Source organism: Gossypium hirsutum, chromosome A11 (genome assembly GCF_007990345.1).
Source record: "Gossypium hirsutum isolate 1008001.06 chromosome A11, Gossypium_hirsutum_v2.1, whole genome shotgun sequence".
NCBI classification, from domain to species: Eukaryota; Viridiplantae; Streptophyta; class Magnoliopsida; order Malvales; family Malvaceae; genus Gossypium; species Gossypium hirsutum.
In genome coordinates, this window is record NC_053434.1 from 35,016,258 (window position 1) to 35,034,065 (window position 17,808).

General features: G+C 33.8%; 1 non-coding gene across 1 annotated transcript; it reads right to left on the reverse strand.

Annotated features, from left to right (window-relative positions):
* Window positions 1-455: 455 nt before the first annotated feature.
* On the reverse strand, window positions 456-561 carry LOC121210778 (small nucleolar RNA R71). Its single transcript, XR_005905895.1, has one exon. It is a non-coding gene; the product is annotated as a small nucleolar RNA R71 (small nucleolar RNA).
* Window positions 562-17,808: the final 17,247 nt, after the last annotated feature.

Consider the following 17,808-nt stretch of genomic DNA (forward strand, 5'->3'; position numbering starts at 1 on the left):
TACTCCGTTGTTCGACATAGTTAACAATAATAATATAGAAGATCCACTACTACCACCACAACTACTCGAAAATAGGGCGTGTAACGAATGAACCCTAAGGGAATATGCACTACCAAATCTGGATGTGGTTCAAAGGAGTATAATAGGGCCAAAAATCATAACTAATAACTTTTAACTCAAGCCAGCTATGATCGAGATGATCGAAAACAATTTGCAGCTTAGAGGAACATTGAAGGAAGACTCGAGTCAACATTTAAAACAATTCCTCTAGCTTTGTTACACTTTCAAATATAACGGGGTCATCGATGATTCCATTCATCTTCGGTTGTTCCCCTTCTCATTAATTGATAATGCCTTTTCTTGTTTAGATTCGTACGAACCAAGGTCTATCACGACATAGGACGAACTTGCAGGAGATTTCCTACAAAAGTTCTTCCCTATAAGCAAGACGGTCCAACTAATAAGAGAGATTGCAACTTTCAAGCAGCTAGAAGGGGAGAGTTTTCATAAAGCTTGGGAGCATTTTAAGACGCTGATTCAGAGATGCCCACATCATGAACTACCTGACTGGTTACAACCGTAAACATTCTATAATGGTTTGAATGTACTATGAAGGTCGGGATTGGATGGAGCCACATGGGGAGGCTGAATGAACCGAACGTGCGAGGAAACATACAAATTAATAAAGAGTATGGAAATGAAAAATTAATGGATGACTATCCAACTGAACGATATACAAATGGCCAAAATCTATTTACAGTGAAGACTATCCAGGAGGATGACAAATATCAACAATTAATGGATATACTTACTCGTATCGAATCTTCGAATTGCACACTATCTATATATAGAGGAGATAAACCACTCTTCCACTACATTAATTCCACCAATGATGTGAATTACATAGGGAATAGGGGTAGAAACCCTTATTCAAATACTTACAATCTTGGATGGATAGATCACCCGAACCTGAGATGAAGAGGAAATCAAGAAAGAGGTAATAGTTCGAACCAAGTTAAAAATGCTAACTATCAACCTCCTTATTTGCAGAAACCTCAAGAAAGGGCCAACCTAAATTACCGGTTATATGTGGTCAACGTTTGGATCGAATCAAAGGGGAAATGTAGTTAATAAGAACATATATGAAACATATGTAGTTTGAGTGCACCAATTTAGCAAGAACACTGACTAAGCTTAAAGATCAGGTGAGCCAATTAATGAGCATGATGGGAGATATTGAGAGACAAATTGGCATTGGTATCCCTAACAACACTTAAGATAATCCTCAAAGAGAGGGGAAGGAGCAGGTGAAAACAATTGTGCTCTAGTCGGTCAAAGTGCTGAGTAGCCTAGAGAACCCAACTCAGGAGGTAAACAAGGGGAATACTAATGAGCTTCAGGAAGAACATTTAGAAGTTGATGATGAACTAGAGCCAAAAGAAGTAGTTGAATCAACAGTTGAGCCGAAAAAAGAACAACCAAAGGAACCTGTAATTGCAAAAGTACCATTCCAATCATTATTGAAAGAAAGAAAAAAATAGGATGAAGATGATTTTGTAAGTTTTCTAAATTTATTCAAATCATTAAATGTTAATCTGCCATTGATATACTTAATTGAAAGAGTTCCAAAATACGCTAAGTACCTTAAAGAAACTATGTCAACATGTAGGAAAATTAAAATTGGAGAGCATGTTAATATAGACGCATCATGTAGTATGCTCATATCTAGACAGATACCCCCAAAATTAACAGACCCAAGAAGTTTCACCATACATATAGAATAGGGGATAATCATTTCAGTAAAGCTCTATGTGATTTAGAAGCTAGTATAAACCTAATGCCTCTGCTTATATAAGAAAAACTTGGGCTATGGGGTCTAAAAAATACTCAAATTACATTATAGTTAGCTGATAGGTCGCCAGTACAACCTAAGCGAGTACTAGAGGATGTTTTAGTAAAGTTGCATAAATTCATAATCTCTGCAGTCTTTGTGATCCTTGACTTTGAAGAAGACTGTGAAATATCCATTCTGTTAGGTAGACCCTTTCTAGCTACATCAAGATCCACCGTGGATATAGAGAAAAATGAGTTAACCATGAAGATCAATGGTGAAACATAAATCTTTAAATGTGGTCACCCAGAGAGTGAGGAAAATAAGAGGAAGCTAAGGGAGCAGTGTAATGAAATATTTATCCTTAAACCTAACAACCCTAAGTCAAGCAAAATATTTCCTATAACTAGTACAAGTCAAAAGAATACATTTAGAGAATGAGACAAGCGAAATAAGGTTGAGTGGCATGACGAGCGATGGACTAACATTGAAATAATCAAAAAAGCATCCTTGTATGCATCAAAGGAGTTGCTGGATGAATCTGGCTGTAAAACTTTATAATTTAGATCAATATTTAATTTTATGTAAATTATTTTTATATCTAACTGATTGTTTAGTATAAATTCTAATTTGCATCAAATTTACGTTTTGTAGGAATCGAGACACTGTAAAAATTTGAATTTTAAGCAAAAACAGAGTTAGCATCGTAACATGGAAACCCCGTGTTGCAATACCAAGGCCAGAATCAAAAGGATTGAGAAAATCAATTCGATGTTGTGACATAGACTTCGTGTGTTGCGATACCGAAGACAGTATATGCAGAATTCCAAAATTTAAAAGTGTGTCAAAGCACCAAACTCCAATGTCGCGACAGTGGGAAAATGCCAAGGGTGTCGTGACACGGGACCCTTGTGTTACGACATCGCTGTAATTTTCTACAGGGTTGCCCTAAACTGATTGCGTAACCTGGCGAACTAAACTTTATTGTACCCAGCTTTCAACGCTACAACCCTTGGTTTTAAACTTAAAAACACTTTAACTTCACATTCTAAATTGTTTTAACATTTTAAACCTCTCAAAACTCTCTAAAACCCCAAAACTCCTTTTTATTAAATCCCTAAATCTACAAGCTTCTTTTTCTATTAGGTGATGCAGGATTGACATAACCAGTTGGGACCGAAGCAACAAGGATGACATGAGTCACTGGAATAGGGTTACGAGGCATTACCTGACTTATACACTAGCATTTATACAAATCGAGTCATGAATTTGTATTCCAAATCCAAACTTTGTAAATTACACTATAAAGTCCCTAATATGGGTCTACGGGACCCAATACATGCTTTAGAAGTAATTCAAGATTAAACGGGTAACTTTGGAAATTTTACCTTGAAGATAGGCGGGCGTGTGCCCTGGGACATGGCCGTGTGGCCAGCCCATGGGCAGGCCATGGGCAGATCTGACTTGGACACACGACCGTGGGGATAGCCCGTGTGACATAAATAGAGAGTCACACGACCTGAGCACACGCCCATGTGACTTGGCCTTGTGAAAACATGATTTTTAACCATTTTAAAGCTATTTTCACATGCTAAACACATCTAATTCATGCTCAAACATTTACTAATAGTTCTTAAATAAAATATCATTCATTATGCCATTCAAACTTAGCAAATATTCATTCATTCTCTTCAATACCTCTTAAGGATTATGTACCACAATTCATATTGAAATTATCTACATTATCATAGTAGTCAAACTCATGAAAGTTTAACTTCCAAAATATGCATATTTCATACCATGTTTCAACATCTTTCATGCTCATTCTTATCATTTACAAAATAAAATCTTATTAGCCTAGGTACATGTCAATTTACCAAAAGGAAAGGTACTTCTCCACTTTGAGCTCGGGATTGGCTTGGATGCTGAATCCTTAACTTTCTTTCGTACCTAATCCTGCGTATGGAAAAACAAACTGTACGCTGAGTCTTAGCGGTATTTCTATAAACCAATACTTAACATGCATTTAAAACATAACTATAAATTCTAACAATAAGAACTTTATAAATTACCATTCAATTATCCTTAAATTACAGTAACACTTATTAATAAAATCGTATTCAATAAGATCATACAGTAACAACAGTATCTTTCATTGCTCAGTACAATAGTTTATCCCTTACATTCATTTTACATCTCTTCCCCATAGTTAACCAATTCATATATATTTTTATTTCATGTCTTTCGATAACTTAAACATTTGTAAATCAATCACAGTCATTTAATCGATATCCGACAGTCTTCAGTACTTTCATTTACCCCTATTAACATCACTCGGACTTAAACGGATACGCGAATCCAATCCACACACTGGGGATAATATACAGTGTTTCATTGGCCGAAACTGGAATACACCGTAGGGTAACAGTAACAATAACAGTAACAGTCATAATCAAGTACGAAGTACCTTTTCGGAATGAATCCAGAACAGTCACAGTAGTCGACACATATAGTGTCTCATCGACACATAGTCGGAATATCCTTGAACACTTCCAATCCTATGGCATGCCAATTGTATTCGACTAGCCCGACACTGTTAATAGGGTATTCAAATCGTTTCATTTCTATACAGAACTAGCAACAGTTTCCATCATATCATTCATTATACATTCTAACTATAGAAATACAAACTGAAATTCTCGGGTTTATTCGATATCCTCGTTCACTTTCTCCTTTCCCTTTTTCGATGACGTTTCCAGTGCTACGTTGGCTACATAAAATATAACATTTAAAGTTATCAATATATGTTATTTAATAACACACTCTTTAATTTCCATGTAACTTTTACTATATTTCCAATTAGGTCCTACCATAACCATTCTTTTTCTTCAAATAACCTTATAAATTTCACTTTATACCTACTTTAAACAAGTTTCAACTCTTAATATTCAATATAAGACATCAATTCTACAATTTAAACAATTTAATCCTTACTATAACAAAATTTATATCTATCTTTACAATTCAATCCTTCTCCCACTTCTAACTTAAATTTCTATCAATTAAACCAATAATTCTTCCATTCATTCAACTTAATCAACACCTAAAAATTCAATAACTTTCTAAATTTCAACATAACTCAAATAGTATTTCTTCCTAGAATTCCATAGACACCAAAATTACAAGAAAATGGATTAAATTGACTTACCAATCAAGCTTGAAAACTTAAAACCCTAATTTTCCCTTTTCTTTTTCTTTCCCTTTTTCCTTCTTTCTTTCCCTGCTAATCGTGCCTTCTTTCTTTCTTTTTTTATGTTTTATTTCTTTTATTCTTTTATTATTTATTTTATTATATTATTAACTATTATATTATTATAATCATTAATTTCTTAAATAATAAGTAAATACATTTATTTACATACATTTGTACCAATTATAATAATACAAATGTATTTATACTTACCACATACTTGTCACATAAGGCTTATTTGTTAATTTAGTCCTTTGACTTTTCTATAGTTAATAATTAAACTCTCACACTTTATTCAATTTAATCCATATACTTAATTAATCCTAATTAAGCTAAATTTACTTAATTAAAATCTAATTAACCTCTCACTTAACTTTGTAAACATTTCTAATAAATATTTATGAATCTAATTTTCAAAATCGAAGACCCAAAAAGTCACTTTTCCAATGATCTTAAAATTTGGGTCGTTACACGACAAAATTGAGGTTAAGGTTTCTAAACTTCTTTTTACTATTACATTGGAAATATTGCTTGATACCTCATTCGTATTAGCATGAATTATTGTTAATATGTCACCTAAGAAGTCTAAAAAGACGATTTTGCAATAACCATCGGTGGTTTAAAATCCCTTAAAATTTTGAAACCAATATGTCTAGAAGTATTATATTAAACTTCAAGGCAAAATTTTTATCCAAGAAAGGGGATTCAAACCATCAATGGTTCTTTGTAATGAAATATTGCCTTTAGTACGGTATCATAGATGGGACCGATTCTGTGTCACTCCCAAAGAAATCACTGTTATTCCACTTATACAAGAATTTAATGCCGCTCTTAAAGATGACGAAACCTGGCGGCCTCGTGAACAAATGTGGAGAACAATAAAAATAAGATGAAAAGTTAGACCATTCTCTCTGAAAAAGATTTGCAAATATTATAATGCTCCATACTATGAATTCGATTATTTAAAAAATATTGATTTAATGGACTTTAAAGACATAAATATGGAAAGCATAATAAAATACTTAACAAAATACCGAAGAGAATGGAACGTCTGACAAGATACTATACTACTGACTAATTTTAATCAAGCTATAATTTTTCCAATAGGTAAAATGTGGATGCAAATTATTTGCACCAGAATTTCACCTGCCCTTAATGCTTCTAATGTCAATGCCTTCCAAGCTCTTTTGTTATATGACATTTTTCAAAAAAACTAGATATGCATTAGGCAATGGATCCATCAAAACATGAAGCATTGCATCAACGGCCAGAAGGTTAGAATTTGCTTTCCCCATCTTGTGACGGCACTTTGAAAAGGCACAAAGGTTTCAATAAATGAAAATGAGCAATTCATGAAGCCAACAAGAAGCATAATTGGAGATTCATCATAAAAGTAATATGTTACACTTGAGAGAAAACAAATTGTCAATTAGAACCATAGAAGGAAAGAAAAGATGGACATCCCGATATCACTCAAAATGAAAGAACAACTGAAAACTCGGAGAGGGGCAAGTAGGAGCATCAAAGAGAAACTCAATTGAATGATTAGGTGGATGCAGGAGACGGGCTCGATTCTCCAAGAATTTACTTGACTGAATGGGTTGAGAGCCCCAAATTATCTGCCAAATATGTTTGGCCAAACACGAACCCATCATAAAATCGAGGAGGAGGAGGCGATTTTAGAAGGTGAGGGCGATGAACACGATCTCTTGAGAAATGAAAATGACTATAAGCCAACATCCAGCCGTAATATTCTATTCCAAAAGGGCCCGTCATCTGAAGCCCAACCCACCACACACTTTCGATGAGTGAGAGCTCCCACCAAGGATACAACATGAGAAAGGGAAAAACACCAATGGAAAGAGGGCATTTGCCTCGTTTTGATGATTTTGATTAAAACTGAACTTTTCTATTATGAGATTATATTAATTTTTGAATGAATTTTTAAGGATAGAAGTAATAATAGATTATTATTTGTTTTGTATTTTGGTTAAATTTTCTATGTAGGAACTCCACATAGAAGAGGCATAATAATTTTGAGCTTTCAATGACCAAAGGAATTGTAATACCCCTAACTTGTATTCATCGCTGGAATAGGGATATAGAGCATTACCATACAAATGAAATATTAAAACATACATTTCAGACATCATTGTAAACATATTCAAATACTATCGTTCACATACATGTTGTCCCTTAATCAAGCCCTTGAGGCATTAGAAATACATTAGAAACAACTCGGGCCTAAATTGGAAACATTTGGAAAGTTTAAGAAGAAGTTAGAAAATTTTGACTATAAAGGTCACACAGCCGAGTGCCTCATACGGTTGAGACACACGCCCTTGTCTCAGGCTATGTAAAAATTGAAATAGGGACACATTGCCATCTCCCAGCCCATGCCCTCACCCGTGTAACTCTCTAAGTAGGGTCATATGACTGTGTCACATGCCCATGTGCCAGGCTGTGTAACTTTCGAAATAGCCCCACATGCCTGTGTGCCAGGTCCTATGCTAGGCCGTTTAATTGCTTGACTTGTATGCAATAAAACCTACAAGGGACATATGACCATGTCACCAGATCATGTGTCACACACGACTGAGTCACACTCCCGTGTCTCAGGCCGTGTGGACATGAATTTCCCCAAAATCAAACCATTTTCAACACCAAATCTTGCACACACCTATAGGCTATTTGTGCACCTAATCAAGACATCAAGCATGAACAAAACTTACATAAAATGACCAATTCAATAGTCCAAAATCAATGAACCAATATTCCATACAAGGCACCTCAAATGCAAACATCCAAACTTCCTAAACATGCAAGCTTTACCACTTTTCAATCAACAACATTTAGCTCAATAAATTTCCAAAACATGCCATATCTTATCCATAATCAAACTAACTTAGCACATACCATTTTAGCCATTCAAACATGTAACAACATAGCGACATTGACATAAACTAGTAGGGCATCAAAAGTACCAAACCAACCAATTTATACATACCAAATCAACACCTAAGCATTCAATTAAACATCATTATAAATTCACCTCAACATGCCATTATAACCTTGGCCAAAACATAAAAAACTACTGATATTTATGTTGTATTGTATGATAGATCTCCGATGAGCTTCCGAACCAATCGAGCTTCTGATTATTTATAAAACATAGGAAAGAAAACTACATAAGCACATAATGCTTAGTAAGTTCATCAAACATGAAAAATAACTTACCTTTTCATCCAAATAACATCAAGAATAAACATAGTGTAATCTAGTCACAAGCTTAGCACAAGCCTAAGCAACATCATCAATAGTACACAAGTTAGTGCATTATTACATAAGTTACTTGAATTAAACATAAGGTAAGCCATTCGTACATGAACATACTTCATTTGATTTCATCATTTCCTTTACATGAATGCATGATATAGTTCATTTGAGCACTTACCATTCCTTTCCTTTTCATGCCCATTGAACTATTTAGAATATCAATGGATACTTTGGAAAGCTCACACGAAGTGTGTTAAAGCATATAATCGTAACCTTTCCTTTACATCGTTGCTCACACAAGCTGTGAAATGGGCCTAGTCGTACGAGCTATTTGTCAAAATGTAAGCTACATGATACTGCTCACATGATCTATGGAGTATCCGTAAAAAATGCAAGACCTCAACCATCGGTAGGACATTTAAGACCAACAACTGAAACATGAAATCCCTAATGACGTGTCATTTGTTTCCTACGAATTCCTGAGGTTCAACCGGGACTCGATAACTATCATGACGTTATCTTGGATGTACATTATTCAATAACATTATATATTCATAATAACACACAATTGAATAACGTGAATATAATAATTCTGTAACACCCCTTACCCGTGTCCGACACCGGAACAGAGTACGAGGCATTACCAGACATAAACTCACACAATCATACAAAACCGGGCCATAAAATTTTGTTCAAATTAAATTCATTCATACATAAGCAAATTGTCCCTTATCTAGGCCTATGAGGCCCAAAACATGCATCAGGTATAGTTCGGGACTAAACTGAGAACTTTAGAAAACTTTGGGAAAATGTAGAAAATTTTCATGAAACAGGGTCACAGCTCGTGTAGGCAGGCCTCATGGTCACACATGCCCGTGTCCTCAGCCCGTGTAACTCTCTATTTGTGATGTCATCAACATAATTAGGTTCATATGGCCAAGTCAAACGCCCGTGTGCTTAGGCCGTGTGGCGAATTGAATTAAAAAATTAGGTGTAGACTTCACATGGCTTGGGCACACACCCATGTCCTGCGACTGTGTCCTTCACACGGCTGAAACACATGGCCATGTCTCTACCCATGTGTTTACTACAAAGCATTCTATTTTACCTAATTTGGGTGCAGGGGACACACGGTCGAAATACACGCCCATAGGGCATACCGTGTGTCACACGGCCTAGACACATGCTTGTGTGTCTAGCCGTGTGGACAACTTTGAGGTTATTTTCCAAGCCAATTGCCACCCTTATTTGCACAAACACATACATGACTTCAAAGGCAATTAACATGGCATAATCGAGTACTTAAGCATACAGAAACAAGACATGATCATGTTCATTTCATCTTTACTTATGCATGCAAAAGACTTTATACTTTGTCAAGCCCAACTTACCAATTCTCATTTAAGCCATGGTTATCATCATACTAAACAAATCCCAATTAAATCATCAAGCATTCATCACTAATAACACAACCCATCACATACACACAATCAAAAATCATATCTCAAAAACATAAGCACATACATAATTATATAATCAACATAAGCCATCATTCATGGCTATATACAAATTGGACCATAAATCATTCTAGGTCAACACATTTGGCCACACTAACAATGACTTAATTAATCAAAGACAAAGTCCCTATACATGCCATAAACTTAAAATACTTGCGTTCACTTATACCCAATAATAGCTTGATAGTGTGATGGCATCTCCGGCAGTCTCCAACCCGAGCTAGCTAAATTAACCTATAAGAGATGGGAAAGGAATGGGGTAAGCTTCGAAGCTTAGTAAGTTTATATGCAAATAAATAACAACTATTAAAATTCATTTACTTTATCCATCCATAAGAATACTATTGGCATTCAGTCTTAATATTTTCACTTATTCGTTCCTAGTGCTTACTCCTTTAACTCATAAACCATTTACATGCCTTGGCATTAGACTAGCCACTATAGTCTCCCCATTATAACATATCACATTAATTAACAAGTTATTTCCATCCTCTTAATCACATGTGCATTATTTATGAGTAATCATAATCTTCACATATAGGTCAACCATCTTTCACTTGTCTAAGCTCGTATCTTACTATATTCTTATAATGACTTTATTCGGCAATTATGCTTGTCTTTCCTTTCCTCATATCCAATGAAAAAAATTTAAATAAATGAACCGTACTACATTACGAATTAATTATGCTCATAAGCCTATCACATGATCATTATCAAATCTTACCATGCATCCATTTATCATATACCAAATTCACTTCACATGAGTTTAGTGTACATACCTATACCACTCGTAATATAGTCACATACTTTCTCGTTCTTAACATACCCATTGAAATAAAACTTAAGCATGTAAACATATTGGATCACATCACGGCCCAAAAGCCTAACATGTAATCATCATTTATATTTATCATATATCCAACATCACAACTATGTACACTATCAATCACAATGGGTAATAAACAATTATTTCCACAATAATCATGAATTTACAATTATAGGCTTACGTACATGCCTATTTACTCGTAGTAATTTCATTCTCATACTCATCTTTGATTTACCATTGAACACTCGAAATACTATTGGATACACGGAAGGCTCGTACAATAGTGCCACATACATAGCTAAAGCTACCCCATATCACATAACACACAAAAGCTCATTCTTGAGCTACTCACGGGTCTGCTCACACAAGATGTCGATCAGGACGTAGCTACACGGGCTACTCATACAAGCTGTCAGGTATCTACAACACATGTCGGACTACCCAACCACTAGTAGGACGTATAAGACCAGCACCCAGAACCATATAAACATATATCACATATCTCATGAGCTCATAAATCACATGGTTCCTAATGACATGTCACATTGTGTCCTAAATTATTCCTAAGGTTCAAACGAGATTTTCTCAATGTGACATCCTTGCCGAACTCGTTTACAATGTCATTCTCATAGTCCATAACGTCGTTCATGCACTCATCATAACAATTTAAACAAAAAAATTCATACATTAATAAATCATTAAAAATATGATCATAATATTGCATTATTTACACATGAACTTACTTTGACACCAAAAATGACAAAGGGACCTAACCGTCAATTACTCGTTTTCCCTCGTTCTAGGCTAGAATCTCATTTTTTTATCTATAACATCACATTTAGCCCACTTATTAGTCACATTATTCAATGTGACCCAAAAATCATACTATGGAAAAATTATGTTTTTGCCCTTAAACTTTGTCATATTTACACTTTTTCCCCTAGGCTCGTAAAATGATTTTTATTCAATTTCTTTAACATACAAGCCTAGCCAAATCATTTTCATAACTATAACAGCCCACAATTTCCATTAAAAAACGTTTACTGCATATTTTATAACTTTTACAATTTAATCCTTTTGAACGTTTTCACCGAAAATCACTTAGTAAAAATCATTTCTTACACATCAAAATTTTATAATGTACCATTAAACATAACAACACATGCATGTCACACATGGGTAAATTTTTAAACATCAACCCTAGCTCAAATAAATGGTATAAATAGATAGATCTTGTTACGAGGATTTCAAAAACGTAAAAATCATTAAAAACAGGGCTAGAACGGACTTACAATAGAGCTCAGAAGCTTGAAAAACCCTATCGATAGTTTTTCCATGCGAGTTTCGGCCAAGGCGTTGAAGATGGACAAAAATTCGCTTTTAATTTTGTTTTTAATTCATTTTAATAACTAAATGACCAAAATGTCGTTAATGAAAAACTTTGGAAACATGCCTAACCATGTCCATTTTTATCCACCAACTTAACCAATGGTCTAATTACCATATAAGGACCACCAATTTAAAATTTAACAATTGAACACCTCTAACATGTAGAACTCAACTTTTGCACTTTTTACAATTTTCTAACGAGATTTTCACGAAATCATTCCGTGAAATTGTAGACCATAAAACATAATAAAAATAAATTTTCTTATGTCAGATTTGTGGTCTCGAAACCACTGTTCTGACTAGGCCCAAAATCGAGCTGTTATAAATTCATTCATACGAACTTACCTCGACGACAAAGGCGTAAAAATAAGATTGACTAATCTGAGACTTTAGCTTTTCCCCTATCTAGATCCATACATAATCTATCTTTATCTAAATAGACAAATTTAATCCATTTAATATCTCTAGCATTCAATTGAGTCCACCTTTCATACTTTTGCAAAATTATTATTTTACCCCTAACATTTTAACTCTTTATAATTTAGTTCTTAAGCTTATAAATTGAAATCTAGGCATTTTCATCCTTTTCTCAAGCTAGTTGATTTCTCTAAGAACCTATAACAACTCATACAAACCATCATTTTATAGATTTAACTTGAACTTTTACTAATTTTACAAACAAATCCTAAATACCATTTTTATCAAAAATCACTTTACAAAATTTATTTATTTATAAAAAAGGACTCATAATATTTCATTAAAAATCAAGAATCAAACACTAGTATTCATGGCATAGCCCTAAATCATTAACAATTTTACAAATTGATCATCAGGCTAGCTAGATTAGGCTACAGTGACCTCGAAAACATAGAAATCATTAAAAACAGAGTTGAAATTCATACCATGCAAGCCAAAGAACTCAACAGAACTTTCAAGCCTCTTCAATGGGGTTTTCTATCCCAAATTTGTAGTGAATAAAAAAGCTAAAGAAGATGATATCATTTTCTTTTCTTTTGTTTTTAACATTTTTTTACTTAATTACCATTTTAACCTTTCAAAAATTTAATAATTTCAATAAAACCAAGTCTATAAATATCCACTATCATTTTAATTGGTCTAATTACCATTAAAGTCCCTTATATTAGTATTCCATAGCCATTTGACTCCTTTAACTAATAGAACTCTATTTTTATACTTTTTTATAAGTTAGTCCTTTTCACTTAATTAATCATGCAAACATCAAAATTTCCTAACAAAATTTTTATACGATCATACTAACATCCCATAAACATAATAATAATATAATAATTTAATCATCAGATTTGTGGTCACGAAACCACTATTTTAATTTCACTAAAAACAAACTTTAACAGGAAAAAGCACCCACCAATTGCCTACAGAGCTATCACGACCAATTGGGTAACTTCATTCCTTATCTTTTCAAGGCTACACATTGAGATCAATGTGTTATCTAAAATGTGTGGGTAGCATAGAAAATTTGTTTAATTTTTATGCTTTGCTTTGATTTTTCTTGTGGATTGTGTGCTTGAGCTTGTATAAATACAAGTGATTGGTTTAGGGCATGTACATAGGTTGATTGCATTTACGATAAATTTGACATGATGATAGGTGATTTTAATTTTTTTTGTTAGACTATTAAGTTTTATATATTACACTATAAATAGACATTAATCAATTGAATGTACAAAATGATATAGAAAATACAAGGAAATGAGCATGCTAGTGTGAATGATAGACTGTTAAATTTGTGATTGTTTGTTGACTAAACTTGTGAATATTGAGATACCTAGGGATGACCTAAGGTATTTTTTGGTATACACTCAAAGCCGAAAAGCTAACCCTTATTTGTTCATCTTTAGTACATATTTTTGAGCCAGAAAACACTTCTTGATGAACCTCTATACAAAACCTGAGCTAAAAATGGTAATTTGTGCTTACCCTTGTATTTGGTCCTAAATTGTATGATTATAGATGTTTAGCCAAACATATTGAGGATTAAGTAGATACATTACGATAGTTTTGTAAAAATAGAGTGATACGAAAGATCAGTGTAGTATAATGATTATAGGTTAGCTTTAAAGTGCAAAAAAAAATTAAACGAGTAGAAAAAGCACGTGAAAAATAAAAGCATTTGTGAGTGAGGTACCATGAAAAAAGAAAGAAAAGTCACAAAGTCACAAAAATATAAAAACTCATTCATTCGGTGCACAAAAACTTGTGAGCTAGTCGTAGTTACTATACGATGCTAAGATTTCCTATATGGAGAAAGAAGGAAGGTGAGAGAAGGAGAAGGCGGTTAGTGAGAAAGGGTAAGTAAGGGGAAGAATACGTGACAATATGATGTGTCAAACTATTTTCGTGCTTGAAACCATTTGATGATTACTATTCTTGATTTTTATACTTGTCCTAAGCCTTAGAACGTTACAAGCTTAAAAGCCCTATGTGATCTAGACAACCTTATGCATGAATTGACATCACATTAAACAACCACATATATGAATCTCCATATTCTTCTAGGGTAATCAAATTACTTGTACAATTTAGTGATGCATTCCTATATTTGAAACCTTTAATGCTTGTATGCTTTGTAATATACTGAACTTAAGTGTTTGATATGAAAAATGGTAAGTCAACTATATATCATGCCAAGATTATGTGTGAAGATGAAATGTTTATTCATGTGCTACAAAGTTAAACATTTGTACCATATTTGCTCGAGGACAAGCTGTAACAACCAGTTTTCGGTGAAATCAGAATAGTGATTTTGGGACTATAAATTCGATGTGAAAATATTTATTTTATTATTTTAATGTCTATAGCATGTTAGTATTATCGTATAAAAAATTCTTTTACCGTTTGCATGCTTAATTTGATAAAAAGGACTAAATTGAAAAAAGTGCAAAACTAGAATTCTATAGGCTAAAGGCACTAAGTAGCTATAGAACTTAAATGATGGAGTCTTTAAATGGTAATTAGACCACTTTTTTTAGTTGGTGGACATATTTAGACATAGTTTAAATGATTATTAAAGGTTAATAAAAAGGTTATTTATGTAAATTAGTAAATAACTTAACTAAAATAAAGAATAAAATAAAAATATCATCATTTTCTCTTTATGACCATCAAAATTAACAAGGACGAAGCCATGGTTAGGGCTTGAAGGTTTTGGTCACTTTTCTAGCTAGCTTGTAAGTGCATTTTCAGCTCAAGGACGAATTTGAATTTTTTTAAAAGTTAGGGTTTTACCATGAATGAATACATATGGTTTTTGATGTTTTATGGAAGAAAATGAAGTTTTGTGGTTAGATAAATAACTTTTGTAAAGTGAATTTTGTTGAAAATGTCAAATAGGGATTAAATTGAAACATGTAAATTATTCATGGTAAAATTGTGAAAATAATGAAATGTATGAGTTGCTAGGGACCTATATGAAATTAGGCTAGCTTGGGTTAGGGTTGATTTTGGATGAATTTCCTTTTATGAGATTAAGGATTAATTTGTAATAAAATCAAAATTATGGGGGTCAAAAGTGTAATTTAAAAAAAAAGTGAATTTGGATTGAAGTAATTGAATTTATTCATTTAGATCAAGAGAAACCTCATACAATTTTAGATCGGGGCAAAGATAAAGTTTCAGATTAATCGACTTCGTATCTACGTTTTATCGTCAAGGTAGGTTCATGTAATTACATTTTATTTTTATGCCTTTATTTGAAATACCTAAGTATTATGGATTGCCATGTTATATTTTTCACATATCAAATGATGTTATGTCGACTACTGAGTCCCATTCTAACCTTAGAAATTTGTAGGATACAAATGACATGTCATTAGGATTTACATGTTTCGGGTGCTAGTCTTGAATGTCCTACCGATGGCTGAGGTCTGGCATGTGTTGCAAATACTCCACAGCTCATGTGAGCAGCATTGTGTAGCTACATTCTAACCCACAGCTCTTGTGAGGAGGCGCATTTTCACAACTCGGGTGAGCATATTTATTCACAGCTCGTGTGAGCATATATGTAAAGGAATTGATGGACTATGGTTATGTGTTAGCACATTTCATTTGAGCTATCCTAGGTATTCAACAGTATTCTAAACGGTTCAAAAGCCATGATTTTGAAAGGAAACGGTAAGAGATCTATATGAACTAAGGCATGTACCTATATGAATTTCATTGAATTGGTGATACATGGAAATATGTAAGTTGAGATGGATAATATATTCATATGATACATGATTAAGTGTAATGGCCATCCATGGTTAAATTGCCTATGTTTTTTATCAAGTATGCTAACATTTTTGAGTTAATGGTTAGCTTTTGGCCAAGCTATTGGTTGGAATATGCCATGCTAAGTTTTAATGTTATTTAATGAAATGGTAAGTTAAGTTCTATGTTATACGAACTTACAAAGCATTCATGCTTACTTTGTGTTATTTTTCCATGTTTTATAGTGAATCGAATGCACATTATCACACTATCCATTGGCTAAATCGGTAGATTTTGATGTTTATAAGTCATGGTTATAATGCATGTATAGGTGTTTTTGTTTGGTGATATAATCATTAGGTTTGGCTTGTAATTATGGTCTTTGAGTGATGGAATAGTTGCTATGTTGGCATGTATAAGTGCCCTTATAATGGTTGATATTATGGTCTTTATGGTGCTTAAATGATGAAAGTTAACATGGTAACTAAAATGTATGCTATGAGTTGCTCTTTGATATGCTTGAATGTGATCATGTTGGCATATTAGATGTAGTTGACATATATGGCTAATTTTTCTAATGTTTAGTTGATAGATATTGAATGGCCAAATTGATTTAATGAGTGTATTTTTTATATGTGAAAAAAGTGGTAAGTTTTGGCATAAACTTAGTCACAAGTTGGTTGACTTTTGGTTAAACTATGCAAATGTGTAATGCATGTTTGATTGTTGTGATTGAGGTGTCTTTTGGGCATATTGGTTGTATGAACATATACCATATTGTTTTATATTGTTTATGTATGGTTTAGGTACACCTTGAATGCTTGATTATATGTGAAAGAGAGTTACAGGTGTGTGCATGCTTTGGGTGAGAAAAATGGCTTGGGAGTGGCCTATTTTTTGTCCACACGCCAAAGACACTGGTATGTGTCTCACCTGTGTGTGACACATGGCCCTGCGACACAGCCCTGTGTCCTCTATAGCTTACAAAGGGTTACAAGTCAGGCAGTTAAATAGCTTAGCACACGGCCTGGCACACGAGCGTGTAGCTTGCTTGTGTGACCCAAGTTAGAGAGATACACGGGTTGGGATACGGCTGTGTGTTCCTATTTTGAATGCGCACACAGCCTGAGACACGAGTGTGTGTTTCAGCTGTGTGAGTCACACGGCCTGGCCACACGGCCTGAGACACGGGTGTACATTTTAGTCGTGTGAGTCACACGACTGTGTGAACCCTTCAGTATGAAAATTTTCACATTTTCCTAAAAATCTTATATGTTTTTGATTTAGTCCTGATTCATTTCTAATGTGTTTTTAGGACTTCGAGGACTCGTATAAAGGACAATGTGTGTGATATTGATTGATTTTGCTATGAATGATATTATGATTTAAACGTTTTGAATATTTGATAGTTTTGAGATATAAACTTTCGGTAATGCTCTGTAACCCTACGGGTTAGGGGTTTACACAAGCAATGACTTAAATGTGGTGG